Genomic DNA, 11,216 nt, shown 5'->3' with positions numbered 1-11,216 from the left:
TTGCTTATCCACCGCTTGACAGCCAAGGTTGGTTTGTTTATATCCGGTGACACAGAGGTTCGGCAAACGAGAGAAATATAGCATAAGTACCAGACTTCAAATTAAGTCCTGGAGGGGACTCGATCGGCTAAACCTCTGGTCCAGATTCATTTTTAGCCTATGGACCTCCTCTGGTCCCTATTTTACTCTACAGAACCTCCATAATAATTCTCTGTGTAGTAAAAAAACAATCTGAATGTAATTTTATAATTAAATATTTTTGTGAATTGTACAAAATAAATAAAATAGATATGCATTATTTACATTTTACGGATATAAGTCCTCATCTTGTTTGAGGTTAATACAACGTTTCGGCTGATATACCCTCCAGGCTTCACTAGGTGTCTTGGGGAAATTTCGAACCTGGGTTCTCATTCCTAAGGTAATTTTCGATGTTGTTATTATTATTATTAATATTATTGAGTGAGAGAGCAGTGCATGCCATCAAAGTGACACTGGGGTAAAATATTAATATTATTATTATTCAGGTCACTGCCTGGAATCGAACTCGGAATCGGTACCCCGCGCTCTTAACCACTACGTCATATGGCCGTGGGCAATTATAGAATGAATTTTAGGGCCAATAAATCTAGTATTTTCCTATCATTCCTTAATACCGGTCCCCATATGCTATTCATATCTGCACTCGGTCTGCTTAGGAGGTTGTTGTGTCCTATACATATGTGCTGCTTCTTTTAGTTTACATATTTTCCAGTGGTGTTCTCTGTCTATTATTTTAACTTCATCCCACAGGGGGAGATGGTCTCCATTTTCCCATACATGATCGGCTATACCCGATTTATCAATATCTCCTCGTATTACAGCTTAGCGATATTCGTCTACTCTTATTTTGAGGGGGCCGCATGTATCGCCTTTGTATAACCTGTCACAGCTGCATTGTCGAAGTATAACCACGGACCACATACGACCATGGTTAAGAACAAATGGCCTAAACCCTTCAAAGCAGTGCCCTATCATGACCGCAGCCCCATGATGTAAACAAGGGGTGGAGTGATAAAAGGTAAATGGTAAATAATATAAGATAGTAGCATAATCTCATTTGCTTTGCCAAAAACTTCGAGGAATTTTCCATATAAAATTTTTAGATATTATTTATTTCTCTTTTTTTTTTGTAGTGGTTATCTTATTTAAGAAAAATAATTTCTTTGATGTTAACTAATGGCTGATTCACAGATATTTCCAATAGCGGAAAAGAAAATGCTTTTTAAGTCGGTGCTAAGGAAATGTCAAAGAGTGTTCCTATTCGAATGCACTTCAGTGAGAAATCAGAAGTAACAAATTTTATACTACAGATATTGACAAGTAACACTTAATATATTAAAACAGGTTATTCACATATTCCGTAATATGCATGAAAAATGCCATCTGTGTGGAGCATTTCTTGAGACACTTAACAACGCTATGTTAGTAAATACCAACGACATCCAACTACACTTGTAGACATAATAATGTAAAATATCTGCTCTACATAGCCGCAGGCGTGTCTGCGTGGTTAAGAAGCCTTTATCCTAAACACTTGGTTCTTGGTTCAGTCCCACTGTATTGCTCCTTAGGCGAGTGTCTTCTACTATAGCCACGGGTCGATCAAAGCCTTGTGGAGGGAATTAGTAAAGGGGAACAGAAAAAAGGCGGCGAGCTGGCAGAAACGTTAGCACGCTGGGCGAAATGCTTAGTAGTATTTTGTCTGTCCTTACGTTCTGAGTTCAAATCCCGCCGAGGTCGTCTTTGCCTTTCATCCTTTCGGAGTCGATAAATAAAGTACCAGTTTCGCACTGGGGTCGATGTAATCGACTTAATCCGTTTGTCTGTCCTTGTTTGTCCTCTCTGTGTTAAGCCCCTTGTGGGTAGTAAATAAATAGGTATTTCGTCTACCGTTACGTTCTGAGTTCAAATTCCGCCGAGGTTGACTTTGCCTTTCATCCTTTCGGGGTCAGTAAATTAAGTACCAGTTACGCACTGCAGTCGATGTAATCGACTTAATCCGTTTGTCCGTTCTTGTTTGTCCCCTCTATGTTTAGCCCTTTGCGGGCAATAAAAGAAGCTGGTCGTGTCTGTGTGTGCCTGTCTGTTCCCCGCCACTGGTATTGGTGTGTTTACGTCCTTGTCACGTATCGCTTCAGCAAAAGACACCAAAAAATAAATACTATGTTTAAAAAAAAAAATTACTGGAGTCGATTACTTCGACTAAATTCCATTCAAAGCAGTGCCCCAGCAAGGCCGCAGTCAGATGGCTGAAGCAAGTAAAAAATGAAAGACATACAAACGTCTGGCTACTAAATTTTACCTGTTTCAAGCAAAAGTTGCATGTCTATTATATGAATCTCCATCTGTTTTAGAAAACGGAAATGTGTAAGTAGTACTAAAAGTTTAACATATATGCAGTCTTGATGATATGTGATTAAGCTGACATAATTTTCCGTAACATAATGGCCGATCGTGTATTTACGATCAACATAACAATACCAATAATTATAACAATATGAGATGAAAAGTGAAGGAATTACATCTAACTATTGAATGAAATGTTTTGTGGCTATTAATGCCTGCGTCTGTCATCACTCCAGTTATTGGCCAACTGCAGTGATACATAACCATTTCTGAAAGGAGATTAACAATTCACCGACAAGACTACGTGTGGGCGCTGAAAAGTTCCTGGGTTTAAGTGTATTACGAAAGGCCTGTTAGGAGGCTCAACTCTACTTTTCAAGTTCCTTTGCACGGCTTGAAAATTCTGAAGGGGAATATGTGTGGATCTGAGAGGGGAATATGTTGAATAAAATCATAATTAACTGATCCTCTTGTATTTTCTTTTACCGAAGCCTGGATCTTTCCAGCACCCATCGCTCAGATTCACGCATCGTATGTGAGAATCTGAGAGAGAAATATGTTGAATAAAATCATAATTAATTGATCCTCTTGTATTTGCATTTGCCCAAGCCTGGAACCCTCCAGCACCCATCGTACATAAAGGAATAGTTCAGAAATATTAGTTTCTTTGGTGATTAGGAGGTCTAATCCAAAGCACACCACATATCGCGACGACAGGTCTGCTACTCTGTCAAGGGTTAGAGTACAACTAGATGTGTGTGTATGCGTGTGTGCGTGTATGCTTGTAAGAGTGAGAGAGAGAAAGTGTGTATCTGTGCGTGTGTGATTGTGTGAGTGTGTATGTATTAGACTGTCTGCATGTATAACTGTGCCTGTGGGAATATCAAAATATTGATTCAAATAAAATAAAAACAATATATCGAAGTCATTCTAATAAATACTGTTTTGTTTTAAAGTTATATCTATGTTCTAGGGAATGTATCATATTTTACTAAGACTCTATATATTACATCGCTGCGGAACAACGAAAAGATAGATATCTTCCTTTAAAAAAATATATCATTTATTCGCCATTTTAAAAGTTAAATGAGCAAAAAATAAATGATTTAAAATTTGTAGAATCAGCGAACTGTTCGCCTACGTTTAGTCTTTAGTCAAAATGTCACGTTTTAAAACCTGTTTTGAATCATGTTTTTCCTCAATGGACATTCCGTTGACATTGAAGATACGTAGCATACCGAATCGCATCAATCATTTTGCGTTTCTCTTCCCAATTTCCAATCGCTATTTATTTATATCCCACGGTCCCCAACTCATTGCATTTTGCAGCAATGTTAGAGTATTTTTCTCCAGTTTTTCTGCTGCTGCCTAAAATACTTTATGTGAAGGTAATAAATGCAACTCTTACGAAGTGATGACGGTCTACCACTGACTGAATGCAATTCTACAAGGAGGAAATTGTCATGAACAAAATTTTAGAATGTGGCCGAGCAGTACAGCATTCGAATGACGTTCTGAGATGCAAATGTGCGGTTGCACCAACAATAATTACACTTAATACTATGAAGAATATTCTGGAAATTCTGAGGAAGATTCTTAACAAAATACAATGTTGCACTAGGATTTATGACCATCTTTTATTATCGCTGATTACTGACCGACTTTAAGATCTGCAAGACAACAACAATGCCAGGTTCGTGGCACTCCGTCGGTTACGACGACGAGGATTCCAGTTGATCCGGTCAACGGAACAGCCTGTTCGTGAAATTAGCATTCAAGTGGCTGAGCACTCCACAGACACGTGTACCATTAACGTAGTCCTCGGGGAGAGTCAGCGTGACACAGAGTGTGACATGTCTTGCCCCTTTGAAATACAGGTACAAAAGAAACAGGAAGAAAGAATGAGAGAAATTTGTGATGAAAGAGTACAGTAGGATTCGTCACCACCCCCTGCCGGAACCGCGTGGAGCTTTAGGTGTTTTCGCTCAATAAACACTCACAACGACCGGTCTGGGAATCGAAACCGCGATCCTATGACCACGAGTCTGCTGCTGTAACCATTGGGCCATTGCACGACTACATGCTTTAAAGGCAACTCTTGGCCTCTTGGGTATCTGTATCGATTTGTTTTGAATTTGTGTTATCTATTTTATTAAAATTTTTCCACAGAATATATCTGCATCACTCCTTGAGCACGTTTTTATTTAGTATTTTTATACCGTGAAATAGGGCTACTTATGAAATAAAAGGTTGCAGGCAATATTTCATTACTTTTAAGGCGGCGAGTTGGCAGAAACGTTAGCACGCCGGGTGAAATGCTTAGCGGTTTTTCGTCTGCCGTTACGTTCTGAGTTCAAATTCCGCCGAGCTCGACTTTGCCTTTCATCCTTTCGGGGTCGATTAAACAAGTACCAGTTACTCACTGGGGTTGATGTAATCGACTTAATCCGTTTGTCTGTCCTTGTTTGTCCCCTCTGTGTTTAGCCCCTTGTGGGTAGTAAAGAAATAGGTATTTCGTCTGCCGTTACGTTCTGAGTTCAAATTTAGCTGAGGTCGACTTTACCTTTCATCCTTTCGGGATCGATAAAATAAGTACCAGTTACGCATTTGGGTCGATGTAATCGACTTTATCCGTTTGTCTGTCCTTGTTTGTCCCCTCTATGTTTAGCTCCTTGTGGGTAGTAAAGAAATATGTATTGCGTCTGGTTTTACGTGCTGTGTTCAAATTTCGCCGAGGTCGTCTTTACCTTTCATCCTTTCGAAATCGATAAAATAAGTACCAGTTACGCACTGGGGTCGATGCAACCGACTTAATCCCTTTGTTTGTCCCCTCTATGCTTAGCCCCTTGTTAGCAATAAAGAAATAAATATTTGATTACTTTTTTTATATAATTGTCGCTGATTTGAGGTCACTTTGACCAAAAATGATTTTTTTTTTAACAAATACAAAAGAAAAGTCAATGAACAGCTTTAAGTGTTATAGCACTAACGAAAATGTCACACAGTTATCATTAAGTCACATTTTATATTCCCCATTCTTGTTCAAGGTCAGGGAATCGATAGAAATCCCTGTTGTTCAGTGGAATCTCTTTAGTTTTCATTTCTACATCTTTCCAGTCGTAGACTAGTCTATCCTCCTTCAGTGGCCACCTCAACCCTATCTTTCTACATTTTGTCGATGATGACACAAGTGCTCCATCACTTCCAGTTGAGATCACTTGACCGGCAAATATTTGCCCTTCCTACCTCTCAATGACAAAGTTTCCAACAAAATTACTTTGTCTTTCTGTAGTTTCTGCTCTTGCCCTGTCTGAAATACTGGAGTGTCTGTCACATTCATTCATTGAAACATTACTATCCACAGAGTTTAGCTCTTCATGTTCCAAATTCTCTTGCTGCTCTCTTTCTCCATGCTTCTCTATAACCGTTGATGAACTGGTGGCCATCATTCCCTACCAGAAGCACTGATGTCCTCAACAATTATACTTTTGCCAGGGGTAACGTTCAACTTCTTTCGTATTTTCTTTGGTTTGCTCTCGTCTACTTCTCTCATTGACTTTAGCATTCCCAACACAAAATCCGAAACTCTTACATTGATGACTTCATCGTCTGTTTTGCTCACGTCATGGTCTGGTAGCTGATCCCAAACTTTGTCTGAATGACAAGGGTGTATTCCACATTTCATGAACCCACTTTCCAAATTATTGCCGTGAGTGACACTCTCAGGAAAGTGACCAGTATGCTGCTGTGTGGGCATCTTTAGTTCTTCCTGTTATAAGCCTTCCAGTCACTTAAGATTTTTCTCCAATTTTTTTTCAAAGACCCATAGAATGCCACGTAAAGTTGTTGAAGTACATGTGTGGAACTGGGTGGTGGAGGGCTTGCTTACTGCCGGAAATAATGATCAGTGTTACTTGGAACTATGTTCAAAGTAGCCGGGCTGGATAATCAAAGGGGATATATGTCATGTTATACAAGCTTTTACAAAGATACCAAAGTTATAAAAACATCAATAGAAAAATATTATTAACAAGTTATATTGACATCATATTTTAACAAAAGTTTGTATCTTTTATGCAAGAAGTGCTTTAGATACTGACAGAAGTATTCAAATGTTTTTCTTTTTCTCTGGTAGTTGAAGAACTTGACAAATTCTTTCCACATATATACTTCAAGCAAATCGACCCCAGGATATTTTCTTTGAGTTGATAATCAAAGTTATATTTACAAATTTTACTTTATGTATTGAAATTATACTATCATAGATATATAATACTAAATTTTAACAACACATTTAAACAATTCTGTAAGAAACTTTAGTAACAAGCAATAAGAGGAAGCAAAATATTATATTTTCTTCAAATAACTCCATTTCGCAGTATACTCTTTTACTCTTTTACCTGTTTCAGTAATTTGACAGCGGTCATACTGGAGCACTGCCTTTAGTCGAGCAAATCGACCCCAGGATATTTTCTTTGTAAGCCTAGTATTTATTCTATCTGTCTCTTTTGCGAAACCGCTAAGTTACGGGGGCGTAAACACACCATCATCGGTTGTCAAGCGATGTTGGTGGGGGACAGACACAGACACACAAACACATAAGCAATATATATATACATATATATATGTACATATATACGACGGGCTTCTTTCAGTTTCCGTCTACCAAATCCACTCACAAGGCATTGGTCGGCCCGAGGCTATAGTAGAAGACACTTGCCCAAGGTGCTACGCAGTGGGACTGAAACCGGAACCATGTGGTTGGTGAGCAAGCTACTTACCACACAGCCACTCCTGCTCTCCTAGAGCTTTGAATACGTGTTAATATATGTCTGCATGTAATTTATCTTTTCTGATAATATTTATTATATGCTACGTCTCTACTCTCAGTCTCCACAGTCCAGTCATCGCCAATTCTATAACTTGAACAAAATCTTAATTTCTTATAAAAAAATCTTATCGTACGTTGGGACATGTGGAAGCACTCCGTCGGTTACGACGATGAGGGTTCCGGTTGATTCGAATCAACGGAACAGCCTGCTCGTGAAATTAACGTGTAAGTGGCTGAGCACTCCACAGACACATGTACCCTTAACGTAGTTCTCGGGGATATTCAGCGTGACACAGAGAGTGACAAGGCCGGCCCTTTGAAATACAGGTACAACAGAAACAGGAAGTAAGAGAAAGTTGTGGTGAAAGAGTACAGCAGGGATCACCACCATCCCCTGCTGGAGCCTCGTGGAGCTTTAGGTGTTTTCGCTCAATAAACACTCATAACGCCCGGTCTGGGAATCGAAACCGCGATCCTATGACCGCGAGTCCGCTGCCCTAACCACTGGGCCATTGCGCCTCCACGTTGGGACATATACTTCAGTTAGATGCTACTTTCTTTTGCTGTGCTTCTTAATAAAAGAACATTCAATGATTAGACCCGATCATCTATTCTGTGTGAATTCACATCTCCAGATGTATGGCGCTTTCGTCAATCACTAATATCATTTCCCCGTGTATATTTATAACAACTCTGTTGTGTTGATATTTCATAACGCCTGCATAATTTCAAGATTATGAAATCCTTAACCAAGCTGTACTTGTAAATAATATTCCCTGTTGGCTAAACCGGGCAACAAGTGACAGTGCTGTTAATTATTTATTCATAACCTCATCATATTCTGTAGTTGCGTAATGTATTTTCCTTCATTATGAACATCTAGTAGTTTCTTGCGGGTACGTTTTCAGCCTTCTCTGCAATCAAAAATCACCCTACTTCAGTCTTCGATCAACTTCTGCCGCAAACGCAGTAGTAATACTTTGTAATGTATGTAGAGTTAATGTAAAATATGCATACGTAACAAAAATGCAAATATAAGAGGAGATACCCAAAAGAAACCGGAATTTTGCAATATTTTATTTGGTTTTCTTTACATGTTTAGACTTTTATCTTCTTCAAACTGTTCTTCACTTGCAGTATCGCCCGGTGTTGTTCGGGTTTGTTTCGACTCTTTATAATTGGAATTTTTGAAAAGTAAAAAGTTTGCATTATGTAGCTTGTTATTCTCTTTAAGTGAACATTTTTCTGGTTGAAATACACCGAAAAATGGCGACAAGGCAGTCACAAAATCGTAAAAAATTATGATTTTCATAGAAAAAAAAAGCATCTTTTTGATGTAAATAATTTTTGTTTTAACATGGTCCGATTTGAATTTTTTCTTCTACGGAAGGAAGAACAAGCCTTCTTCTATCATACTTACAATTTTGGTCACCTTGCGCCGCAGGGTCTCGGAAGAGATAATGTTTGTTGAAGGCTACCAATCCTGCCATACACAGACTTCAGCTTTATATATATAGCGATTTGAAGCAATGCATGTGTCCAAGTACGTTTTCTACTGTTTGAAGCAAACCTGGATCTCTTGCAAAGTGATATCTTTTAACGCCTCCGTTGTTTTTTCTGTACCACTTCAACGTTTTTCTTTCAGGAATTTTTCCCCACAGGAAACAAAGAAAAATCGCAGGGAGCAAGATCTGGTGGATAAGCGAGGGCATGCCATTTTTAGTCAAAAACTCTCGATGTTCTCACTGAACAAGGCTGGTCTTCAAGCGACAAGTAACCATTTCTAAAGTTGTGAAAACCACTCGTAAAGTTGTGCTTTGTTCATGGCAGCGTCCTTGTAAGCTGTTAGAAATATGACAGCTGTTTCAGCCGCCATTTTCTCCAGCAGAAAACAGAACTTCACGGAAGCACGTTGTTCCTTCTTAGCAGTCATCGTAAAAATTGACGAAGAGGGGAGAAGCGCTACACAACAATGACGCACCATGTCGCAGTATGTCTTTACTCGATGAGGTAAGTCGGCGGCCTGATGCCTGGGGATCGCATCAAGTAGTTTCTACCGCTGGAAGTCTGAACTGCAACTGGCTTGCCCCCAGAGAACGTTTCCGTTTACTTTTGGGTAAATCCTCAAACACACATGTGTGTGCATGTGTATGTGTGCGTACACAAATGCATTCGTATATATGTGTACGCAGTTGTATGTTTGTGTTTGAGTGTGTGTAAGGGTGTATGAGTCTGTGTGTGTGTGTGTGTTTGTGCCCTTATTCATTCTCCATGTATGGAAAACAATTTCCATACATTCATTTAGTTGACAATATGGAAAATATCAAAATTGATTTAACCACGAATAAATAGAATTAGTGCACTAATATAGTTTATTGGCAATATGTAAAATCTCAAAATATATCTGACCGTGAACAAATATCATTAGTAATTTAACATAGTTATATATTTCGGTGACCATATAAAGACGAAGATCAAAATTGATTTGACCTTTAACTAATACCGTTAGTAAATTAACGGAATTCGAAATACGGGGATGAAAATCAAAATCTATTTAAACCTGAAATTATATACTTTACAATCTAATATAGTTAATGAATTATATAGAAAGGTTACACTTTGCTCTCTTCGCGGTAAGCAACTTTCCATGAATATGCCTTTGATTTTATCGTACACAAAACAGTTTGAAAAACTTTTACTTTGTAAATATATACGAAGGCGTACACAAAAGTTCCTGGCTTTGGGTAAATGAAAATACAGGAGGATCAGTTAATTATGATTTTAGTCAAGGTATTCGCCTCTCAAATTCATAAACTTATGCAGCGGTCCTTCAGTTTTTCTAAGACCTTCAAAATTACTCGGAAGTTTGAGCCTCCAATCAGGCCCTTCGCGATTCCCTTACAGCCAGAGCCTTTCAACATCCCCTCGTATATGTTAAATACTAGCTTCATCATTGAATTCTCGTTACTGTTTATGTTTTTATTTAAATAATTGTTCATTTATACTTGTTTGTTTTGTTTGGGGTTTTCTTGTCAATACCTTGATTTGTGGAAAGATTTCTGAGAGATTTATAGTGTGTATGGACTAGACTGAATACATTCATTCAACCGTTAAAATATGGGTTCAAATTTTGGCATAAGGCCAGTGAGTTCGGAATGGCTAAATCGATTTCATCGCCCCCAGTGCTCAACTGGTACTTATTTTATCGTCACCTAAAGAATGAAAGTCGAAGTCAACCTCGGCGGAATTTGAACTCAGAACGTGAAAACGGACGAAATGCCGCTAAGACGTTTGTCCGGCATGCTAACGAGTCTGTCAGCTCATCGTCTTCAGGTATCAAAATATTAAATATCCTATTTCTTTACTACCCACAAGGGGCTAAACACAGAAAAGACAAACAAGGACAGACAAACGGATTAGGTCGATTACATCGACCCCAGTGCGTAACTGGTACTTATTTAATCGACCCCGAAAGGATGAAAGGCAAAGTCGACCTCAGCGAAATTTGAACTCAGAACGTAACGACAGACGAAATACGGCTACGCATTTCGCCCGGCGTCCTATCGTTTCTGCCTACTCGCCGCCGTAGGTATCAAAATATTAATTATCTATTTCATAACATATAAGGTGTGCTCATGAAGTATCAAAAAGTATGGGGACTCAAGCTTTAGAAATAAAGTACATGTATCAATTCACCATTTAATCTCTTTCGAAGTAGTCCCCCTCTGAATTCACACACTTTATCCAGCACCATTTCCATTAATGGAATCATTATTGGGACTCCTGTTTCGTAGCATCGTCTTGGATTTTCCTGACGTCATGATGTCTAGGTGTGGTCTTCCAGTGAGAAAACTGAACCTTGGTTGGTTTCAGGGTCATAGCCAGAGACGCACGATTTGTTACCTGTTATGACCGTTTCCAAAACGTCTTCGTCTTCCTTGACACAGTCAAGGAGATCTTGCGTAGCTGGAACCCAATCTTTTTGAAACGACCACAG

Source organism: Octopus sinensis, linkage group LG3, assembly GCF_006345805.1.
Source record: "Octopus sinensis linkage group LG3, ASM634580v1, whole genome shotgun sequence".
Taxonomy (NCBI): Eukaryota; Metazoa; Mollusca; class Cephalopoda; order Octopoda; family Octopodidae; genus Octopus; species Octopus sinensis.
Note: the sequence above shows the minus strand (reverse complement) of the source record.